We start from the raw sequence: 14,244 nt of genomic DNA on the forward strand, positions 1-14,244 counted from the left end.
ATTTAAAAGGATTGACAATAAATGTTGGCAAAGATGTGGAACAACAAACTCTCATATATTGCTGGTGGGAGTGTAAAATGGTACAACTGTGGAGAACGATTTGGCAATTTTAGAGTTATACATCTATACCCTATGACCTGTGATTCCTCTCTTAGGTATTTAAGAGATTTGTAAACTTATGTACACAAGAGACCTTTACACGAATGTTCACAGCAGCTTCATTCACAATAGCCCAAACTGGAAACAACCTAAATGTCCCTCAATAGGAAAATGGATAAAGAACCCTGACATATTCATATAATTGCATAACTACTCTGCAATAAAAAAGGAATAAACTAGGGGCGCCTGGGTGGCGCAGTCAGTTAAGCGTCCGACTTCAGCCAGGTCACGATCTCGCGGTCCGTGAGTTCGAGCCCCGCGTCAGGCTCTGGGCTGATGGCTCGGAGCCTGGAGCCTGTTTCCGATTCTGTGTCTCCCTCTCTCTCTGCCCCTCCCCCGTTCATGCACTGTCTCTCTCTGTCCCAAAAATAAATAAAAAACGTTGAAAAAAAAATTAAAAAAAAAAAAAGGAATAAACTGTATATACAACATAAATGACTCTCATAGATGTTATGTTGAGTGAAAGAGACTGGACACAAAAAAGCATATATTTCCATTTATATATATTTCTAGAACAGGAAAAATTGATCTTGATCTTCCTCCACTCTGACACTCAAAACTTTTCTTCTCTTTGGGGCGCCTGGGTGGCTCAGTCCGTTAAGCATCCAACTTCAGCTCAGGCATGATCTCACTGTTTGTGGGTTTGAGCCCTGCGTCAGGCTCTGCGTTGACAGCTCAGAGCCTGGAGCCTGCTTCGGATTCTGTGTCTCCCTCTCTCTCTCTGCCCCGTCCCTGCTTGTGCTCTCTCTCAAAAATAAATAACAAATAAATAGAAAGACACTTTTTTCTTCTCTTTGTCTACATGAACTTGCTCTTCCCATCTGTCTGGCCTCTTCCTCCACTATGCTTCTCTGTGACTACTGCTCTGCAGCTATATTGGCCATCTTTCTCAAGAATGTCCTAAACTCCTTCTTCTAAATGCAGTTTTTCAGATGTTCTTTCTTCTTCCGGCCAAACTTTATTCTTCAAGTCTTAGATTAAATATTACTTCCTCAGTGAAGTCTTCCCTGACACTCCACTTCAGCCTGGATTGACTAATCCCTCAATTATACACTCACAATCTTTCTATACCTTTCTTCCTTAGCATTTAACACAATTGTAATTAGGTAATTATTTGTTTTATAATGCACCTCCTCTACTAAATTATAAGCTTCAGAGAACAAGGTATGCATTTATCTTGTTTAGCTGCCAGACCTATTGTAGATACTCAATAATATTGTGAAATGAAAGGGAAATGAGATAAAAGGAAAACAATCTGGACCACATTCTGAGTGGTGAACCTAATGTGGACATCATATCTAGATGGGTAGATCTGTCTCAGTAGCCCAAGAATGAGATAGGCTTCCTCCTCCTTGTATGAAATAGCAAAACTTTCCTAGCTTTGCCTGGTAGAATTTTCTCAATGGTTTTTGAGGTACAAGGCAGGTTCTTATTTTTCTGGCTCATCTTATTCCCATTATCATTGATGGACTCTGAACGCAATGCCCCAAATGGCATGAATACTTTCATTTCACATCTTTTCATCTTAGGATGTTAGGGCTGAACACAAGATGGCAAAGAGGAGTGTTTGGGGCCAGATATTGTATAATGTGGTAGAAAATAGGGTGAATCTTTATGTGTGGAGTGGTTGCAGATGGAATGTCAATGCCCTAAGTAGTGGTATTCTATTTCAACCAAAGTAGATAGTGTCTATTTGTCAAAAGGAAAACTACACATTATCTTGGTGTCTATTTGTCAAGAGAAGAGCTATATAGCACCTTTAATTTGGATTGCCTTTCTGGGACCTAGTGCTAGTCAGTTCCTTGGCTCAGTAGTAGGTATTCTACAGACATTCTTAGGTCTAGTAGCAGGTGCTGTTAGTGCCCTGCCTGTATCTCTTGGGTCTTAACACTTGAGTGTTTTCTGGAAGCCTTCCAGTACCCAACACCTGCACCTTTTTTCCTAACAGCGTCTCTCCTAACCTGACCCTGATATTCTGGGGAATTAACTAGTTCCCTACCACTGTGTGTGGTAAGTATAATTTTGAATATGAGTTTTATATTGTTTCCTAGTCTCTCTGCATGAATAAGTCCCAGTTGACCATAGTGGTAGGTGGCTTAAAAATACATTATTTATTGATTGCCATCTCTACCTTTTCTCACTTCTCTTTCCCACATTATGTATAGCCTAACATTCTGACATAGAGAACAAAGTATGAAAGGGAAGAAGTAATGATGCCATTGGGAGCATCTGCTCCTCCCAGCATTCCATTTGCACCTTCCAAATAACCTACTTATACTTAAACCTTTGTCTAAGATTGTTTTCTGGAGGAACTCAAACTAAGACAGGTGGTACATTGGGCTGACTCAGCTAAAGAGGCAGAATCTATTGCTTGGTCAAAACTGTAACAGTTCTCAATCTCAACACACTTGAGGAAGATGATAAACTTGCAAGAGAAACAGTATGACAAACCCAAGATAATCCCAGGTATGGCAAGAGACAGTATAAGAAACATATGAACAGCAGACACAAGAGAAAGTCATTCCATTGGGAGGCAACATGCATCTGACCATTCTGACAACGTATGTTTCATTGACCCAAGTGAAACAAAGACAATTGCTAGCTGTCTAAGTCATTTGAACCATAAAAGTTGTTCTATTCAGGATAAGTCATATTCTGTTTCTCACTGGATATACTGGAACAACACTTTCTTCCATGTTAAAAAAGAAAAATTGGAGGACGTCTGGGTGGCTCAGTCAGTTAAGTGTCTGCCTTTGGCTCAGGTCATGATCTTGTGATTTGTGGGTTCAAGCCCCATGTCGGGATCTCTGCTGTCAGGGTAGAGCCTGCTCTGGATCCTCTGTCAACCCTCCCTCTCTGCCCCTTACCCACTCACTCTCTCTCTCTCCCCCTCTCTCTCAAAAACAAATAAATAAAAAAAATAAAAGTTGGAAGTAAACTATAGAGAAAAAGTGTAAGAATAGTAAAGGAATACCCCATACCCTTTACCTAAATTCACTTATTAACATTTGCTCCATTCACTTTAATATTTGTTCTTGTATCTATATAAATACATAGGATCTTTCATAAGGCCTATTTGACTTCTATTTCTCTTTAATGTTTTATTTGTTTGAGAGAGAGCGTGAATGGAGGAGGGGCAGAGACAGAGGATTGGAATTGGGCTCTCCACTGACAGGCTGACACCAGTGAGCCAATGCAAGGCCTGAACTCACGAACTGGGCCCGAACTTACAAACCATGAGATAATGACCTGAGCTGAAGTCAGAGTCTCAACTGAATGAGCCACCAAGGCACCCCTTGACTTCTGTTTTTACCACCAGCCAGCTCATAGATGATGGTAGCTCATTTCATTTTTTCTGTGGGACAGGGGCTGGTGACATTTCTCTTCCTGAAAAGTCTCCAAATCAGAGGTGATGGTAATATTTGAGTAAATATTTATATTTACTCAAAAGTAAATATACTCAAATTTACTCAAAAGAAAATACTGAAGTCCTTCCAGGACATTTTTCCTTCTGATCCTTTTATTAACTGTCCTTTGGTTTTATATGGATCTATTGTCAATTTAAGAAGCTGCTTGTTTATCTGATTGGAGGTGGCATTCATACATTGGTGTCAGCTTCTGACTGACTACATTTTTTTTTTTTAATTTATTTTTGGGACAGAGAGAGACAGAGCATGAACGGGGGAGGGGCAGAGAGAGAGGGAGACACAGAATCGGAAACAGGCTCCAGGCTCCGAGCCATCAGCCCAGAGCCTGACGCGGGGCTCGAACTCACGGACCGCGAGATCGTGACCTGGCTGAAGTCGGACGCTTAACCGACTGCGCCACCCAGGCGCTCCCTGACTGACTACATTTTTAACAGAGCCAATTATAATTATTTCTTTGCACACTTGAACTCTTGCTTTGCTCTTTGGGATCACCGACAGTTTTATAGCTTTAGTACAAATACATGAATTAATGCCTTCAACAAATATTTATTAAGCATTTATGCATGCGAAGCACTGTTTTAGTCACTGACCATGTACACTGGTGAACAAAACTGGCAAAATCCCTGCTGTGCTACAGTTTATATTCTAGAGGGGTATATCAGTCAGCTATCATTGCAACAATGCTGCATAATAAATACTCCCAATGTTCTCAGTAGTTTACAATAGCAGATACTTATTTTTCGCACCCACGGGTCTGCGTATCAGATAAAATTTGGCTGATCTTGACTGGGTTTGCCAATGTTTGGCTGGACTTGGCTGAATACCAGGTTTCAGGTCAAGTTCAGGTCTGCATCACAGTCTTCAAACTGCTTACCTGAGGCACATTATTCCCATGGTGGATGACAGAAATACAAGAAAGGTGTGTAAAAATATATAATGGCCTTTTAAGTCCTCACGCCCCCCTCCCTGCTTACATCCCATTAGCCAAAACATGCCACATGAGATGTCCTACTACGTTGCACTATAGTAGGAGGCTTTGCAGAGTCACATGGTGACAGCTTGGGCAGTAAAGAACTGAAAACAATGACCCAATGACTATGATGAAGGGTGGGAGACAGAAAGCAAATAAATATATATCAATATACAAAGCAAGTTAATGACATAGAACATGAAGAGAAGGAGTAATCTTTTAGATAGGATGGTCAGGGAATGCTTTTCTGAAAAGGTGGAATTTGAGCAGAGTCCTGAAGGAAGTGAAGGAGCAAGATTAGTGGATTTCTGGGGTAAGAACATTGTAGGAAGAGAGTAAATGAAAAGGCCCCAAGGTGGGAACTTGCTTGAAGGGATCAAGGAACTTCAAGGAAGTCTGTGTAACTGGAATAGAATTAGCAAGAGGGAAAGCAGTATAAAATGAATCCAATTCTTTTGTCAATAGATATTTAAGTTGTTTCTAATTTTTCACTGTAACAAAAGTGCTAGACTGATTGACTATCCTTACATAATGCGTCTTTACCTATGTGATAAAATCTTTCTCTAGGGTTAATATCTAGAGATACAATTACTAAGTCATAGGGTATACATATATTCAAGTTTACTATTAAAAAATTGCTTTCCAAAGAATTTTTTAACCAATTTACACTCCTACTAGCAGTGCATAAAATTCCAATGTGCAGTTGATAATGTCAAACTTTTCAATACAAAAATAATCTCATTATGGTATTTAATTATACATTTTACTCTAATGTTATATTAATAATGCTATCATAATATGACTATTATAACATTTTATCATTGCTGTTTTATTTTATATTTCCCTAATTACTGGTGAAGTTGAACATTTTTTTTAATATTGTTGCCACTTGGATTTCCTTTTGGAAACTGCTTATGCAGACCCTTTGCCAATTTTTCTCTTGGGTTATTTGACCCTAACTCCTTTTTCTTTACACAGAATTTCTTTAAGTATTCTGGATATTGACCCTTTGTTGGATATATATACATACATATATATATATATATATATATATATATATATATACATATACATACATATATATGTATGTGTTATATATATATATATATACACATATATATATGTATGTAATATATATATATGTATGTATATACATAGCATCTTCCTATAGGTGGGCTTATTTCATTCACTGCTTCTATTATATTTTGTAGTACAGAAGTTTTTTTTTTCTTTTTTTTTTTTAACGTTTATTTATTTTTGAGACAGAGAGAGACAGTGCATGAACGGGGGAGGGTCAGAGAGAGAGGGAGACACAGAATCTGAAACAGGCTCCAGGCTCTGAGCTGTCAGCCCACAGCCCGATGTGGGGCTCGAACTCACGGACCGCGAGATCACGACCTGAGCCGGAGTCAGTCGCTTTACCGACTGAGCCACCCAGGCGCCCTGTAGTACAGAAGTTTTAAATTAGTCAAATTTATGAAGATTTTTCATTGTGCCTTATAAAATCTCATTGTGGCTTATAAACTTCGAGGAGCACCTGGGTGCTTCAGTCCATTAAGCATAGGACTCTTGATTTCGGCTCAGGTCATATTCCTAGGGTTGTGGGATCAAGCCCCCGGCTGGGCTCCATGCTGACCATGGAGCCTGCTTGAGATTCTCTCTCTTTCCCTCTACCCATCTCCCCCCACTTACATGTGCCCTCTCTCTCCCAAATAAATAAATAAATAAATAAATAAATAAATAAATAAAATTAAAACTCCTAGAGGTGCTTGGGTGGCTCAGTCGGTTAACCCTCTGACTCTTGATTTAGGCTCAGGTCATGATCTCGAGGTTGGTGAATTTGACCCCTGTGTCAGGCTCTGTACTGAGCACAGAGGCTACTTGGGATTCTCTCTCTCTCCCTCTCTCTCTGTCCCTCCCCCCCTCAAAATAAATAAATAAACTTTAAAAAAATTCACCTTTTTGTATTTTGCAAAATCTCAAACACAGAGAAGAGTTGAAAAACAATAAAACGAATACCTTTATACCCCTCGCCTATATATACCAACTATTAATACATTTGACAACTTAACACATTGGCTTTATCTTTCTATCTTTATATATACATTTTCCTTTTTGCTGAATCATCTGAGAGTATAGAAATCATGACACTTCGCCTCAAAATATTTCAGCATATCTCCTTAGAAACAAGTGTATTTCATATATATCCACAGCATCATTAATAACCCTGAGAAAAACCAAATGATTTCAATACAACCCCCAACATACTCTCTACACTCAAATTTCCCCATTTGTCAAAAAATGTTTATACATCTAAAAAAGAAATCCAGTAGATGGGAAGCCATCAAAATCCTTGAGGAGAAAGCAGGCAAAAACCTCTTTGACCTTGGCCTCAGCAACTTCTTACTCAACACATCTCCAGAGGCAAGGGAAACAAAAGCAAAGATGAACTACTGGGACCTCATCAAAATAAAAAGCTTCTGCACAACGAAGGAAACAATCAGCAAATCTAAAAGGCAACCAACAGAATGGGAGAAGATATTTGTAAATGACATATCCAATAAAGGGTTGGTATCAAAAATCTATAAAGAACTTATCAAACTCAACTCCCCAAAAAACAAATAATCCAGTGAAGAAATGGGCAAAAGACATGAATAGACACTCCTCCAAGGAAGACATCCAGATGGCCAACCGACACATGAAAAAATGCTCAACATCACTCATCATCAGGGAAATACAAATCAAAACCACAATGAGATACCACCTCACACCTGTCAGAATGGCTAACATTAACAACTCAGGTGACAACAGATGTTGGCAAGGATGCGGAGAAAGAGGATCTCTTTTGCATTGTTGGTGGGAATGCAAGCTGGTGCAGCCACTCTGGAAAACAGTATGGAGGTTCCTCAAAAAACTAAAAATAGAACTACCCTACAACCCAGCAATTGCACTACTAGGCATTTATCCATGGGATACAGGTGTGCTGTTTCGAAGGGACATGTGAACGCCCATGTTTATAGCAGCACTATCAACAATATCCAAAGTATGGAAAGAGCCCAAATGTCCAATGTCCATCGATGGATGAAAGGATAAAGAAAATGTGGTATATATATATATGTGTGTATATATATATATATATATATATACACACATATATATGTATACACACACACACACACACACACACACACACACACACAATGGATTATTGCTCGGCAATCAAAGAGAATGAAATCTTGCCATTTGCAACTACGTGGATGGAACTGGAGGGTATTATGCTAAGTGAAATTAGTCAGAGAAAGACAAAAATCATATGACTTCACTCATGTGAGGACTTTAAGAGACAAAACAGATGAACATAAGGGAAGGGAAACAAAAATAATATAAAAACAGGGACGGGGACAAAACAGAAGAGACTCATAAATATGGAGAACAAACTGAGGGTTACTGGAGGGGTTGTGGGAGGGGGGATGGGCTAAATGGGTAAGGGGCATTAAGGAATCTACTCCTGAAATCATTGTTGCACTATATGCTAACTAATTTGGATGTAAATTTAAAAAAATAAACAATAAAATTAAAAAAAATACTCAACATCTCTCATCACCAGGGAAATACAAATCAAAACCACAATGAGATACCACCTCACACCTGTCAGAATGGCTAACATTAACAACTCGGGCAACAACAGATGTTGGTGAGGATACGGAGAAAGAGGATCTCCTTTGCACTGCTGATGGGAATGCAAACTGATGCAGCCACTATGGAAAACAATATGCAGGTTCCTCAAAAAATTAAAAATAGAATTACCCTACGACCCAGCAATTGCACTACTAGGTATTTATCCAAGGGATACAGGTATGCTGTTTTGAAGGGGCACATGCACCCCCATGTTTATAGCAGCACTATCGACAATAACCAAAGTATGGAAAGAGCCCAAATGTCCATCGATGGATGAATGGATAAAGAAGATGGTATATATATACAATGGAGTATTACTCAGCAACCAAAAAGAATGAAATCTTGCCATTTGCAACTACATGGATGAAAGTAGGGGACATTATGCTAAGCAAAATTAGTTAGAAAGACAAAAATCATATGACTTCACTCATATGAGGACTTTAAGACACAGGACAGATGAACATAAGGGAAGGGAAGCAAAAATAATATAAAAACAGGGAGGGGTACAAAACATAAGAGGCTTTTAAATATGAAGGAGTTGTGGGGGGGGTGATCTAAATGGGTAAGGGACATTAAGGAATCTGCTCCTGAAATCATTGTTGCACTATATGCTAGCTAACTTGGCTGTAAATTTTAAAAATAAAATAAAATAAAATAAAATAAAAAAGAAATCCAGAATCAATGAATTTCATCTGTTTTATGTCTGTAGTCTGCTTCAGCTAGAACAATCCTATCACCTCCCTCTGTTCTTCATGATATTAAATCCTTGAATAGTTTGGGTCAGTTGTCTTATAGAAGGCCATGCATTCTGAATTTGTGTGACTATCATTGTATTCAAGTCAAACATTTCTAGCAAAACCCCCACACAGGTGGTGGTGTATACCTCCCACTGTTTCACATCATGAAGCACGTGATGTTAACTCATCCTTCTCTTGATGATGCCAAGCTTGACCATTTAGTTAAGATTGTGATTGCCAAATCTTCCCGTTGTACATTTCCCCTTTGGAATTAATAAGTATTCAGTGGAGGGATAACATGATATACTATTCTCCAGTAACTTTTTACTTAATGATGATATACTATGATTCTTGCCTGAATTATATTGGGGATTATAAAATGATTTTCAACATCTATCATTCCTTCTATGTTTATTGGCTGGCATATTTCTATAAAGAAAATCTGCCTCCTCTTTTCCTTCTCCTTTCACCATTTCTCTCTTTTGTTGAATGTCACTACAAACTCATGGATTTCTTTAAAAATTCAAAGTGTTATAATCTATTAATGTCATTATTCTTTTTGAGGCTCACATTTCCTCCAGATGGGTATGGAGGTCTTTAAAGTTTTGCTTTTCACATTAGGTCCTTACTCTCTGGACTTCCTTTTTTAAAAAAAACTATGATCATGGGTCAAAGCTCTAGTTTTATGTTTTTCCCCCTGTTTAACCAGTTGCACCAACCCTACTACTTGAATAGTTCATAATTTCCTCATTTATGAATAGTTCATAGTTTCTTCATTTATTTTTTTTAATGCTACCACTATCATATATCACATTTCCACATCTCTAGATTTTCTATTCTGTTCCATTTGTTTGTTTATATCTGTGCCAATAGCACACTGTCTTGACTACAATAGATTAATAAGTCACCTCCATATAGGTTAGAGTAATTGTTTCCATCTTCTTATTTTTCAAAATTATCTTGGCTCTTTTTGATTCTTTGCAAGCAGAAGAGAATGAACTGCCCTAAATTTTAGGACCTACCTGACATTCTTCACAAAAGAACCCTACAAAAGTGTCAGACTTCCTTTGGAATTTCACTGAATCCACAGATTAATTTACATATTCGATAACTTAATGGTTCAAATAAAGAGTAGTAAGAAAGAAAAAAATTTTAAATTTCTATTTAAATTCCAGTTACTTAACATGCAGTATAATATTCATTTCAGGTGTACAATATAGTGTGATTCAACACTTCCATACACCTGGTGTTCATCACAACAAGTTCACTCCATTTAACCCATCCCCCCCCCTCCTCTCTCTGATAACCATCAGTTTATTCTCTTCAGTTAAGAGTCTCTTGGGACACCTGGGTGGCTTAGTTAGTTGAGTATCTGACTGATTCTTGATCTCAGCTCAGGTCTTGAATTCAGGATCATGAGTTCAAGCCCAACATTGGGCTCCATACTAGGTGTGGAGCCTACTAATTTTTTTTTAAAAAAGAGTCTTTCTTGGGGCGCCTGGGTGGCTCAGTCGGTTGGGCGTCCTACTTCGGCTCAGATCATGATCTCGCGGTCCGTGAGTTCGAGCCCCGCGCTGGGCTCTGTGCTGACAGCTCAGAGCCTGGAGCCTGTTTCAGATTCTGTGTCTCCCTCTCTCTCTGACCTTCCCCCATTCATGCTCTGTCTCTCTCTGTCTCAAAAATGAATAAACGTTAAAAAAATAAAATAAATAAAAATAAAAAGAGTCTTTCTTGGTTTGTCTTTTTTTTCCTTTTTCTTGGTTTGTTTGTTTTGTTTCTTAAATTCCACATATGATTTAAATCATATGGTGTTTGTATTTTTCTGACTGACTTATTTCGCTTAGCATAATACTCTCTAGCTCCATCCATGTCATTGCAAATGGCAAGATTTCATTCTTTTTTTTATGGCTGAGTACATTATAAATATATATCACATCTTCTTTATCCATTCTTCAGTTGATGAACAAACAGTTGAGCTGTTTCCATAATTTGGCTGTTGTTGATAATGCTGCTATAAACATCGGGGTGCATGTATCCCTTTGAATCAGTATTTTTGTATCCTTTGGGTAAATACCTAGTAGGCAATTGCTGGATGGTAAGGTAGTTCTATTTTTAGAACCTTTGAGTAATCTTCATAATGTTTTCCACAGTGGTTGCATCAGGTTGCATTCTTATCAACAGTGCAAGAGGGTTCCCCTTTCGCTACATCCTTGCCAACACCAGTTGTTTTTTGTGTTGTTGATTTTATCCATTCTGACAGGTGTGAGGTGTGACTTTGTAGTTTTAATTTGCATTTCCCTGATGATCAGTGATGTCGAGTATCTTCTCATGTGTTTGTTGGCCATCTGCACAGTCTTCTTTGGTAAAATGTCTATTCATGTATTCTGTCCATTTTCAATTGGATTATCCATTTTTGGGGTGTTGAGTTTTATAATATTTTGGATACTAACCCTTTATCAAATATGTCATTTGTTAATATCTTCCACCATTCTGTAGGTTGCCTTTTAGTTTTGTTGTTTCCTTAATCGTGCAGAAACTTTTCATTTTGATGAAGTCCCAATAGTTTTTTTTTGCTTTTGTTTTGCTTGCCTTGAGAGGCATATCTAGAAAGAAGTTGCTATGGCGGATGTCAAATAAACTACTGTGTTCTATTCTAGGATTTTTATGGTTTCAGGTTTCATATTTAGGTCTTTAATACATTTTGAATTTTGTGTGTGTGTGTGGTATAAGAAAGTGGTCCAGTTTCATTCTTTTGCATGTTTCTGTCCAGTTTTTCCAACAATGTTTGTTGAAAAGACTGTCATTTTCCCATTGCTACTCTTGCCTCTTTTGTTGAAGATTAATTGACTATATAATCGTGGATTTATTTTTGTACTGTCTATTCTGTTTCATTGATCTATGTGTCTGTTTTTGTGTCAGTACCATACTGTTTTAATTACTACAGCTTGGTAGTATACCTTGAAATATGGAATTATGATACCTCCAGTTTTGTTCTTCATTTTCAATGTGGCTTTGGCTTATTCAGGGTCTTTTCTGGTTCCATACAAATTCTAGAATTGTTTGTTTTAGCTCTGTGAAGAATGCTGATATTATTTTGATAGAGATTGCATTAAAAGTGTAGATTGCTTTGGGTTGCATAGACATTTTAACAAATTTTTTTCTTCCAATCCATGAGTATGGAATGTCTTTCCACTTCTTTGCTTCATCTTCAATTCTTCAGTGTTTTATATTTTTATATATATTTTTATATATTTATATATATTATATATATATTTTATATATATATTTTATATTTTCATTCTTCAGTGTTTTATATTTTTTCAGAGTATAGGTCCTTCACCTCTCTTTAGATTTATTTCTAGGCATCTTGTTTGTGGTGCAATTGGAGTGTGATTCCTTAATTTATCTTTCTGCTGCTCCATTATTGGTGTATAGAAATGCAACAGATTTCTACACATTGATTTTGTATCCTACAATTTTACTGAATTCATGTATCAGTTCTAGCAGTTTTTTGGTGTAATCTTTCAAGTTTTCTCTATATATAGTATCATGTCATCTGCAAATAGTGAAGGTTTTACTTCTTCCTTGACTATTTAGACACCTTTTATTTCTTTTTATTGTCTGATTGTTGTGGCTAGGACTTCTATTGTTCCTGACCATAGAGTAAAAGCTCTCAGTTTTTTTCCCATTTAGGATGATATTAGCTGTAGTTTTTTTTTTCATATATGGTCTTTGTTATGTTGAGGTATGTTCCCTCTAAGCCTACTTTGTTGAAGGTTTTTATCATGAATGGATATTGTACTTTGTCAAATTATTTTTCTGCATTTATTGAAATGATCATAGGGTTTTCTTTTTTCTTTTTTAAATGTTTGCTTATTTTGAGAGAGAGAGAGAGAGAGAGTGTGGGAGAGGGGCAGAGAGAGAGAATCCCAAGCAGCTTTGCACTGACAGTGCAGAGCTCAATGTGTGGTTCAAATTCACCAACTGTGAGATCACAACCTGCACCAAAATCAAGATTCGGATGCTTAACTGACTGATCATATGGTTCTTAGTCCCATGATCATATGGTTCTTAGCCTTTCTTTTATTAATCTGGTGTATCATGTTGATTGATTTGTGAATATTGAACCACGCTTGCAATCCAGGAATAAATTCCATTTTAATATTCTACTTATGTCAATGGACAGATCATCTAAACAGAAAATAAACAAGGAAACAATAGCTTTGAATGACATATTGGACCAGATGGACAGACTTAGCAGATATATTCAAAATATTTCATCCTAAAACATCAGAATACACTCTCTTTTCAAGTCCACATGGAGTATTCCCTAAAATAGATCACACATTATGTCACCAAACAGGTCTCAACAAATATAGAAAGATTGAAGTCATAACATGCAACTTTTCTGACCACAGTGCTATGGAACTAGAAATAAACCACCAGAAAAAAATTTGGAAAAAATCACATATATATGGTAGTTAAAGAACATCCTATTAAGACTGAATGGGTCAACCAGGAAATCAAAGAAGAAATAAAAAAACACACGGAAACAAATGAAAATGAAAACACAATGGTCCAAAGCCTTTGGGACGCAGCAAAAGCAGTCTTAGTACATCCAGGTAGGTCTGTATTGCTACATCGAAGCAAGAAAAATCTCAAATAAACAATCTAAACTTAAACCTAAAGGATCTAGATAATGAACAACAAATGAAGCCTAAAGCCAGCAGAAAGAAGGAAATAATAAAGATTAGAGCAGAGAAAAATGGTATAGAAACTAAAAAAAAAAAAAAAAAAAAAATAGAACAGGGGCGCCTGGGTGGCTCAGTCGGTTAAGCGTCTGACTTCGGCTGGGGTTATGATCTCATGGTTCGTGAGTTTGAGCCCCACGTTGGGCTCTGTGCTGACAGCTCAGAGCCTGGAGCCTGCTTTGGACTCTGTGTCTTCCTCTCTCTTGGCCTCTCCCCCGTGCGCACTCTATCTGTCTTTCAAAAATAAACATTTAAAAAATTAAAAAAAATAGAACAGATTGATGATACCAGGAGCTAGTTCTTTGAAAGAATTAATAAGATAGACAAACCTCTAGCCAGACTTATCAAAAAGAAAAGAGAAGGGACCCAAATAAAATCAAAAATGAGAGAAGACAAATAACAACCAACACCAAAGAAACAAATTTTAAACAAAATATGCTTGAGTAACATATCTATAATATGTTATATTATATATAAATATATAAAAATATATAATACACAAACCAATTATATAATCTATA

General features: G+C 37.2%; 1 long non-coding RNA gene and 1 other non-coding gene across 3 annotated transcripts in view; both read right to left on the minus strand.

The window, feature by feature from the left end:
* The window catches only part of LOC131516301 (uncharacterized), a 50,445-nt gene that overhangs the window by 2,421 nt on the left and 33,780 nt on the right, over window positions 1-14,244 (minus strand). The window lies entirely within an intron of this gene.
* Window positions 5,913-5,997, minus strand: TRNAR-CCG (transfer RNA arginine (anticodon CCG)). Its single transcript has one exon. It is a non-coding gene; the product is annotated as a tRNA-Arg (tRNA).

The sequence above is a fragment of the Neofelis nebulosa genome, chromosome 7 (assembly GCF_028018385.1).
Source record: "Neofelis nebulosa isolate mNeoNeb1 chromosome 7, mNeoNeb1.pri, whole genome shotgun sequence".
NCBI lineage: Eukaryota > Metazoa > Chordata > Mammalia > Carnivora > Felidae > Neofelis > Neofelis nebulosa.